Source organism: Triticum dicoccoides, chromosome 5B, assembly GCF_002162155.2.
Source record: "Triticum dicoccoides isolate Atlit2015 ecotype Zavitan chromosome 5B, WEW_v2.0, whole genome shotgun sequence".
NCBI lineage: Eukaryota > Viridiplantae > Streptophyta > Magnoliopsida > Poales > Poaceae > Triticum > Triticum dicoccoides.
In genome coordinates, this window is record NC_041389.1 from 319,397,841 (window position 1) to 319,408,775 (window position 10,935).

Below are 10,935 nucleotides of genomic sequence, written 5' to 3' on the forward strand. Positions count from 1 at the left end.
TCTCATGAGCTCCGTTGGTATAAGAAATAAATCACCACTTTAAGGTACTGTTGCAAACTCATTCTTTATTTATATTGGTGTAATATCTACTGTATTCCAACTTCTCCATGGTTCATACCCCCTGATACTACCCATAGATTCATCAAAAGAAGCAAACAACATGCGAAAAATAGAATCGGTCAAAAACAGAAATCTGTAACTCTCGAATACTTATGTAACTCCAAAAATCCATCCAAATTAGGAAAACCTGATAACTTTATTTACCAATCCAGAGAAAGAATAATCAGATCAAAATAACATTTCTGTGAATTTTAAAAACTAATGTACTAAGTGCAAAAGTTTCTGATTTTCAGCAGGATCAACACAACTATCACCGTAAGCTATCCTAAAGGTTCTACTTGGCACAAACACTAATTAAAACATAAAACCACTTCTAAACATAGTCTAGATGAATTATTTATTAGTAAACAGGAACAAAAAGCAAAGAACAAAAATAAAATTGGGTTGCCTCCCAACAAGTGTTATCGTTTAACGCCCTTAGCTAGGCATAAAAACACGAATAAATCTAGGTATTGCCATCTTTGGTATGCAATTCTTTTCTCATCAAATCCTCCAAAACTCGTCTTAGAAAATATATTCTTTCCTTTATTTCCCTTTTAGAATATGAACTTAAATCATGGAAAGGACTTTGATTGGTAATTTTAACATTCATAAACCCATAGTCGGGATCATCACCATATATATCATCATATAAAATGCGTAGTTCATTTCTAACGGGTTCCTTCATCATTTTATTCAACCAATCCCTATTGAATCCTACATAAATTCCTCTATTAATCCGATCAAACTCCTCAAAAGCCTCAAGGCACAAATATTGAGATATTCGGGATAGGGAACTCTCTTCCTAAGATTTTCACTATAAGATTGATAATCTCTAGCTTCCAAACTACGCATGGTTTCTTTATCATAAAGAATATCTGTAATCGGAGGGTGTTCAACATCATTTTTATAGAAAGCAAAAATATCCCTAGCTTCTTGTATTACAAAATCAAATTCACGCATAAGGATAATGGTGGCAATCTTTTTAGCTATTGGGTGATTAATATTGGGAAGTTCATAAAACACCTTTTGCAAAGCATGATGAATATGCACAAATTTTCTTTCTAATTTCTCAACGAGCATAACAATGGCATCTGCATAGCAGTTGGTCTTAAGAAGAATAGACTTTTTATTAATAGGTATGGATCCTGTGCAATCAAAGAATTCTTGGATAACACTTTTTCCAATAATATTACCATCGCCCACACGAAAGATTTTTGTTTTGTAATTAGGTGGAGTTTCAGTTTCATGATTCAAAGAACAAGATTCAAGTGTTTCCTCAAGATTTTCAATGATAACCTCCCCAGTTTCAGACATGGTAGCAACAAACCAATCTAGCAAACGAGCAACCAGAAAGAAGACGAACCGGAGAGGGGCGAAGAAAAGGCAAATGTTTTCGAAAATCATTTAAGAAGTGGGGGAGAGGAAACCGAGAGGCGAATGGTGAATAATGTAATGCAAGGGAGAAGAGTTTATGATGGGTACTTGGTATGGCTTGACTTGACGTAGATCTCCCCGGCAACGGCGCCAAAAATCTTTCTTGATACCTCTTGAGCTTGTGTTGGTTTTCCCTTGAAGAGGAAAGGGTGATACAACAAATTAGCGTAAGTATTTCCCTCAGTTTTGAGAACCAAGGTATCAATCCAGTAGGAGACAATTCACAAGTCACCAAATACCCGCACAAACAATCAACAACTTGCACCCAACCCGATAAAGGGGTTGCCAATCCCTTCACGGTCACTTGCAAAAGTGAGATCTGATAGAGATATATACACAGTAAAGTAAATATTTTTGGTATTTTTGGTTTATAGATGAGAAAGTAAAGATTGCAAAATAATAGATCGGAAACTAGTAAGATGTAAAAGAGATTCAATATAATGGAAAAGAGACCCGGGGGCCATAGGTTTCACTAGTGGCTTCTCTCAAGATAACAAATATTACGGTGGGTGAACAAATTACTGCTGAGCAATTGATAGAAAAGCGCATAGTTATGATGATATCTAAGGCAATGATCATGAACATAGGCATCACGTCCGTGTCATGTAGACCAAAATGATTCTGCATCTACTACTATTACTCCACACATCAACCGCTATCCAACATGCATCTAGAATATTAAGTTCCTAAAGAACGGAGTAATGCATTAAGAAAGATGACATGATGTAGAGGAATTAACTCAAGCAATATGATGAAAGCCCTGACTTTTTATCCTCGATGGCAACAATACAATATGTGCCTTGCTGCCACTACTGTCACTGGGAAAGGACACCGCAAGATTGAACCCAAAGCTAAGCACTTCTCCCCATTGCAAGAAAGATCAATCTAGTAGGCCAAACTAAACCGGTAATTCGAAGAGACTTGCAAATATATCAAATCATGCATATAAGAATTCAGAGAAGAACCAAATAATATTCATAGATAATTTGATCATAAATCCACAATTCATCGGATCTTGGCAAACACACCGCAAAAGAATATTACATCGAATAGATCTCCAAGAACATCGAGGAGAACATGGTATTGAGAATCAAAGAGAGAGAAGAAGCCATCTAGCTAATAACTATGGACCTGAAGGTCTGTGGTAAACTACTCACGCTTCATCGGAGAGGTAATGGTGTTGATGTAGAATCCCTCCATGATCGAGTCCCCCTCCGCAGGATGCCAGAAAAGGCCCCTAGATGGGATCTCACGAGTACATAAGGTTACGGCGATGGAAATGTGGTTTCGTGGCTCTCCTGGATGTTTTTAGGGTATAAGAGTATATATAGGCGAAGGAACTAGGTCAGGGGAGCTACGAGGGGCCCACGAGGTAGGGGCACGCCCTACCCCCTGGGTGCACTCTCCTGCCTTGTGGTCACCTCATTGCGTCTCCGACTTCATCTCCAAGTCTTCTGGTTCCTTTCGGTCCAAGAAAGATCATTGCGAATGTTTCATTCCGTTTGCACTCCGTTTGGTATTCCTTTTCTGTGAAACTCTAAAATAGGCAAAAAACAGAAACTGGCACTGGGCCCTCGATTAATAGGTTAGTCCCAAAAATAATATAAAATAGCATATGAATGCCTATTAAACATCCAAAACAGATAATATAATAGCATGGAACAATCGAAAATTATAAATACGTTGGAGACGTATCACCGCTCCCTACAACCACTAGCTAGTTGGTTGCTTCGAGAGAAACTAACACTTGTCACTGAGAGCATCCCGACCTTCGAGGACCTTGAACGAAAATCATCAAGTGAGGAAAACCCAAACACCTACAACCCAAAGTGATTGAGCATCACTGAAGAGATTGTTCATGTGTGGAACCGACGCTTGTTACCTTTGAGGATTGTGTATCCTCCAGACGGTTAGGCGTCATGGTCTAGAGCGTCCAAGAGGAATTGTGGATCGCCAAGTGACCAAGTATGTGAAGGTTTGGAAGTCACCTGAAGACTTACCACGAGTGATTGGGCGAGGTCTGTGTGACTTTAGCTCAAGGAGAATGCGGTGAGAACTGTGTGTCTGGGACTGTCTGTCCTTAGGTTTAAATACCCAGCCGCTCCAACCAGACATACAACTGTCACAACAGTTGGAACTAGTCTACCAAATCATCATCTTCACCAAGCTACTAGTTTTATTTCCTCAACCCTTTCATTTCGTCATTCATATGTTGATGAACCTGATCGTTACTGTTTGAAGACTTTGACTGAAGACTTTCTCTGTTTCCTCAACCCTATTTCTTCAGTCATGTCTTCAGCCTGCTTATCCTGTTTTCACGCTACGTGTACTCTATGCTTGTTTTAATTTCGTCATGATGACTATGCTATTGCTCTGTTAGGCTAGCACTTGAGTACTTATTCCACTGCTAGTGTTTCATTGCTTAGGAAATTCCTCACTTAGAATTTCCTCAGTGACGAATTTGTAAAAATCGCCTATTCACCCCTCTAGTCGACATAACGCACTTTCATAGGTGGTGTTCTTAGACATTGTATACCTGAGCATGAATAAGTACCAATTCTACGGAAGTGTCATTCCAAAGCTTACAGAGAACATCATGCTGGAGACATAACTGCACACAAGGTATTACAATCTGGGGTTTATTGGTCTATTTTTTCAAAGATGCTCGTAAGTTTGTCTTGTCTTGTGATGAATATCAAAGAATTGGTAATTAATATAAGTATATGTCAGGAAATTCCTATGAATTATTCACTTGTTATTGAACCATTTGATGTTTGGGGATTTGATTATATGAGACCTTTTCCATCCTCTAATGGGCATACTCATATTTTAGTTGTTGTTGATTACGTTACTAAATGGGTAGAAGCTATTACAACTAGTAGTGTTGATCATAACACCTCTATTAAAATGCTTAAAGAAGTTATTTTCCCAATGTTCGGAGTCCTTGGATATTTAATGATTGATGGTGGTTCACATTTTATTCATGGCGCTTTCCGTAAATTGCGTGCTAAGTATGATGTTAACCATAGAATTGCATCTCCATATCATCCCCAGTCCAGTGGTCAGGTAGAATTAAGTAATAGGGAAATAAAATTGATCTTGCAAAAGACTGTTAGTAGATCTAGAAAGAATTGGTCTAAGAAACTTGATGACGAATTATGGGCTTATAGAACTACTTATAAAAATCCTATGGGCATGTCTCCATATAAAATGGTTTATGGGAAAGCATGTCACTTACCTCTTGAATTAGAACATAAGGCTTATTGGGCAATCAAAGAGATCAACTATGATTTCAAACTTGCCGGTGAAAAGAGGTTATTTGACATTAGCTCACTTGATGAATGGAGAACCCAATTCTATGAAAATGGCAAACTATTTAAAGAAAAGGTTAAAAGATGGCATGACAAAAGAGTACATAAGCGGGAATTTAATGTAGGTGACCATGTCTTGCTATACAATTCTTGTTTAAGATTTTTTGCACGAAAACTTCTCTCTAAGTGGGAAGGTCCTTACATTATCGAGGAAGTTTATCGTTCCGGTGCCATCAAGATCAACAACGCCAAAGGCAATAACCCTAAGGTGGTGGATGGGCAAAGAATCAAACATTATATCTCAGGTACGCCCATAAATGTTGAAACTAATATTATTCATACCATAACACCGGAGGAGTACATAAATGAAACCTTCCAGAGCGCTCCAGAACCCTAAAAAGTAATAGGTATGTGATACGGTAAGTAAACCGACTCCAAAAGTTTTCAAAAGCAATTTTACTCTGTTTTGAAATATTTAAAAATTAGGAAAATAAGAAGTAGTCCAAATAGCGCACGAGGAGGCGACAAGCCTTGGGGCGCGCCTCCCAAGCTTATGGCCAACTCGTGTGCCCTCCGGACTCCGTTTTCTCCCAGAATACTTGTTTTCCATGGTAAAAATTCATTATATAATCTCCCAAAGGTTTTGACCATCGTATCACAGAGAAATCCTTTGTTCTTGTTTCATGTTGTTTCTCTGTTAGATCTGAAAATATGTCGTCTCAAGATTCGGAGGGAGAGAGCTATGTCGATGATTATATCGCGAACCCAAAGGTCTGTGGGGAGATGGATCATTACAGTTGGACAATGGATGAGGAGGAAGACGTCGACATGGAGAAAACAAGGGACGATAGCTCTGATTAAGATGAAGATCCACTACCTCAACCTGGAGATATGCACGTGGAATTCAAGAAGTCGAGCCTTCCTAACAAAGGAAACAAATCTAAGGTTCAATTTATCCCATCCCGTTTTCTGCAGGAAACCAAGGCGACATTATGCAAAAGGGTATTAAAGCTTGATCTAGATAATGATGATCTAAGGGAGGAAAGATTTAGCCTTAGATGCAAGCTGGAGAAGAAGAATGCTACCACACCATCACCACCACCTCCTAAGAAGGAGACTTGAGTACATGGCTATGGGCACTCCCATTCGCTTGTGCCAAGCTTGAGGGAGGTGCCCTGGTATCATATCACCATCACATCTTTATCTTTATCGTTTACCTTAGTTCGATCCTTTTGGTTAAATCTTGACCTAGTAGAATAAAAGTTTTAGTATGATCTAGTCTTTGAGTTTTGCTTTATGTTCTATCTATGTAATCGAGTGCGAGAGTTATATAATAAAGATTAGTTTTGAGTCAAGGGCTTTGCTTTCTTGTTTTGATCTTGGAAAAGAAATATAATAAAAGAGATAAATGATTATATAATAATCTTATGGAGAGTGATGACTTCACAAGTATAACACATGAAATTTATTGAGGGTTAACAAACATAGTGTTGGTCATTTTTGCAATTAATAGGAAGTAATAAAGAAAGAGAAGCTTCACATATAAATACACTATCTTGGACAACTTTTGTGATTGTGAGCACTCATTAAAATATTATATGCTGATAAGTTGATGTTGGACAAGGAAGACAACATAATGTGTTATGTCCCCTTATATCCGAATATAAGTTATATTATCATGGATCCTCCAACATGTTGAGCTTGCTTCTCATCCCATGTTGGCCAAAAATTCTACATTAGGTAGAGATACTACTTGTGCATCCATAAACCATCAACCCAATTTCGCCATGAGAGTCCACTATATCTACCTATGGATTGAGTGAGATCCTTCAAGTAAGTTATCATCGGTGCAATCAATAAAAAGTTTGCTCTCTAAATACGTATGATCTTTTAGTGTGAGGAAAATAAACTTTATACGAACTTGTGATATGTAAGATAAAAGCGACAGACTGCATAATAAAGTTCTCTATCACAAGCGGTAATATAAAGTGACATTCTTTTTCATTAAGGTTTCATGCATCCAACCATAAAATCGCATGACAACCTCTGCTTCCCTCTGGAAAGGGCCTATCATCTATTTTGTTTTCTACCTTTATACAAGAGTCATGGTGATCTTCACCCTTCCTTCTATATTTTCTCTTTTTGGCAAGCACCGTGTGTTGGGAATGATCTAGACTTGTATACCCACTCGGATGTAGGTGCTCATAAATTATAATTGTTGACGTTACCCTCGAGGTAAATGGTTGGGAGGGGAAACTACAAGCCCCTATCTTCCTATGTGTTTGGTTGAAGCTTTGATCTCATAAGTATCGTGTGAGTGTTAGCAATCATGAAAGATTTAAATAATGGTTGAGTATGTGAACTTGCTAAATAAAAGCTCTTACATTGACTCTTTCCGATGTTATGATAACTTGCAATTGCTTCAATGACCGAGATCATAGTTTGTTAATTTTCAGTAAAGTTTTTTGTCTATACTTTACTTTGTGAATGAATTATCACTTTGGCATAAGAAGTTATATGACAATATGTTGTTGTTCTAAAGATAATCATGATTCCCTCATGTCCGTATTTTATTTTATCGACACCTCTATCTCTAAACTTGTGGTCATGATTATCGATTTCGGCTTTCGCTTGAGGACAAGCGAGGTCTAAGCTTGGGGGAGTTGATACTTCCATTTTGCATCATGCTTTTATGTCGATATTTATTATATTACGGGCTGTTATTACACTTTAAGATACAATACTTATGCCTTTTCTCTCTTATTTTATAAGGTTTACATGAAGAGGGAGAATGCCGGCAGCTGGAATTCTGGACCTGAAAGGAGCAAATATGAGATACCTATTCTGCACAACTCCAAATGCCTGAAAATTTGCGAAGAATTGTTTTGGAATATATAAAAATATTTGGCGAAGAAACAACAGAAGGGGACCCACCAGGTGGCCACAAGCCTGGGGGCGGGCCCTACCCCCCAGGGCGCACCCACTGAGCTTGTGGCCCCCCTGACCTGCCCCCGGAGCCCATCTTCTTCTATATGGAGGATTTTTACCTAGAAAAAAATCATAAGGAAGCTTTCGGGATGAAGCGCTGCCGTCTCGAGGTGGAACCTGAGCAGAAGCAATCTAGGGCTCGGCGAAGCTATTCTGCTGAGGAAACTTCCCTCCAGGAGGGGCAAATCGAAGCCATCGTCATCACCAATGATCCTCTCATCAAGGGAGGGTCAATCTTTATCAACATCTTCACCAGCACCATCTCCTCTCAAACCCTAGTTTATCTCTTCTATTCAACCTTTGCCTCAAAACCTCAGATTGGTACGTGTAGGTTGCTAGTAGTGTTGATTACTCTTTGTAGTTGATGCTAGTTGGTTTATTTGGTGGAAGATCATATGTTCATATCCTTAATGATATTTAATACCCCTCTGATCATGAACATGAACATGTTTTGTGGGTAGTTACGTTTGTTCCTAAGGACATGAGAGAAGTCTTGTTGTAAGTAATCATGTGAATCTAGTATTCATTCGATATTTTGATGAGTTGTATGTTATCTTTCCTCCAGTGGTGTTATGTGAACGTCAACTACATGTCACTTCACATGATTTGGGCATAGAGGAAGGCATTGGCAAGTAATAAGTAGATGATGGGTTTCTAGAGTGATAGAAGCTTAAACCTAGTTTATGTGTTGCTTTGTAAGGGGCTGATTTGGATCCACGTGTTTCATGCTATTGTTAGGTTTATCTGAATTCTTCTTTCCTAGTTGTGGACGCTTGCAAGAGGAGTTAATTATAAGTGGGAGGCTTGTCCAATTAAGGACATCACCCAAGCACCCGTCCACCCACATATCAAATTATCAAAGTAACGAACGCAAATCATATGAGCATGATGAAAACTAGCTTGACAATAATTGCCATGTGTCCTCGGGAGCGGTTTGCTTTATATAAGAGTTCGTCCAGACTTATCCTTTGCCACAAAAAAGATTGGGCCACCTTGCTGCACTTTTGCTACACTTGTTATTTGTTACCCATTATGAATTTTCTATCACAAAACTATCTGTTACCGATAATTTCAGTGCTTGCAGAAAATACCTTGCTAAAAACCACTTGTCATTTCCTTCTGCTCCTCGTTGGGTTCGACACTCTTACTTATAGAAAGGACTACGGTTGACCCCCTATGCTTGTGAGTCATCAACCCACCGTATGCTATTTTCTCGAGAGAAGTCTCTAGTGAAATCTACGGCCCCCGGGTCTATTTTCTATCATATTGTTTTCGGATCTATTAATCCAAAAATATCTTCTTGCACTTTTCTTTACCTATTTTATTTTGTGTTTTTGTTAGATCTATTTATTCAATCTCATACAATTTAATCTATCTCAATACCGAGGAGGGATTGACAACCCCTCTTACGCGTTGGGTTACAAGTTTTTGTTATTTGTGTGAAGGTACTGCTTACATAGTTTGGTGGATCCTCCTACTGGATTGATACCTTGGTTTCATAACTGAGGGAAATACTTATCATTGTTGTGCTGCATCATCATCTCCTCTTCGGGGAAATACCAACGCGATACAAGCAATCAAGGGCCTCAAGCCATCGAGGACCATGGTGAGGGAGATAAGCCACATCCGCGGGGAAAGACCAACTCCAAGAAAGAGGAGAAGCGTGATGCGACGCCAATTGTCTTGCACGAAACTTTGCAAGGCATGATGACCCAAAAGAAAACAAGAGAGGAGAAGCGTCAGCAAGATAAAGAAGAGCAAATGAAGGCCTACATGGAGAGACAAAGGAAGAAGCTCGAGATGAAGGCGAAGATGCAAGCGAAGAAGCTCGAGATGGAGGCGGAAATGCACGTGAAGAAGCTAGAGATGGAGGCGAACGTGCAAGCGAAGAAGCTCGAGATCAAGGCTACCAAAACCAAGACCAGAGCAAAAGAAGTGGCGCTTGCTTGCATGATGAAGGAGGTGGAGATCATGACGGTGGACTTGAACACGGTGTCCCCGAGGAAGAGGCCTTGGTTCGAGAAGTTGCAGAGGGAGATGCTCAAGCTTGATGATTGATCTATGGCAGATATTTGTCTTTTTTGTATGCGGCAAGTGTGCTGGCATGACCACGACCGAGGTGTATGGCATGGTTAACTACCCCTTTTTTGTATGTTGGCAAGTGTGCGCTAGCAAGTGTGTCAGCATGAACCGCGTGCTATTTTTTGGAGGTTGGCATGTATGCTAGCTGCACATATGGCCGCCGACAAAACTGTGGGCGCTTGCATGGCCAATGGCATGAATTCTGCCCGCTAGCCATTTGTTAAGATCAATATGTTTTGTAGCGGACGAAAATTGCATCGGCTGGTCGGTCCGACACAGGAGCACATAGATTGCCCATGTCCGAAACAGGCACACATAGATTGCCCTGATGATCCAAATGAACAAAAAGCAAAATGTGCATCCTTTTTGGTCATCGTGTTGGAGTTGCTCTTAGAGTATAACAACTGGACCTCTCAAACACGTCTCAAACGCCTGGGCAGGCCGTTCGATCACTGACTGGTCGCAAAAAACCGACCCAACCGGAGCTCTCATACCGCGGACAAACGCCCGGGCTGAACAACACCCCTCGTATCCAGCACGGGCATGCCCGGGTGCGTCCGCCACATCAGCCCAACCCACCTCTGGCCCACCCCGATCCCACAAAATCACCCTCTGGAGCAAACCCTAGCTCACTTCACTCTACTCCGCTCTGCTACAAGACGATCCCCTTTTCTCAATCCATCCAATCGCTGGCGCCGGCAAGCATGTCAAGCACCGACAGCCACCCCGACGGCAGCTCCGAAGACGAGTACGAGATGGGGCTCTGTATCGCGCTCGAGCGCTCGCTGGTCATTACAGGCGGCAGCTCCGGGTCCGGTGCGACGCCTCCTGTCGCCCATCGCCGCAGCACCGATGCCGACACCGGCCCTTCACGCCCTGCGCGCGGATCTGTGTTGGCTGCCCAATCTGCTCCGCCCGCCCGATGGCCTCCTCCACCTCCGGCCGCTTCTCCGCGCGGGCAATGGTGGGTTTTAGTGCCCACTTCGCCGGCTCCGCGGATGCGGACTCCGAAGTCAGA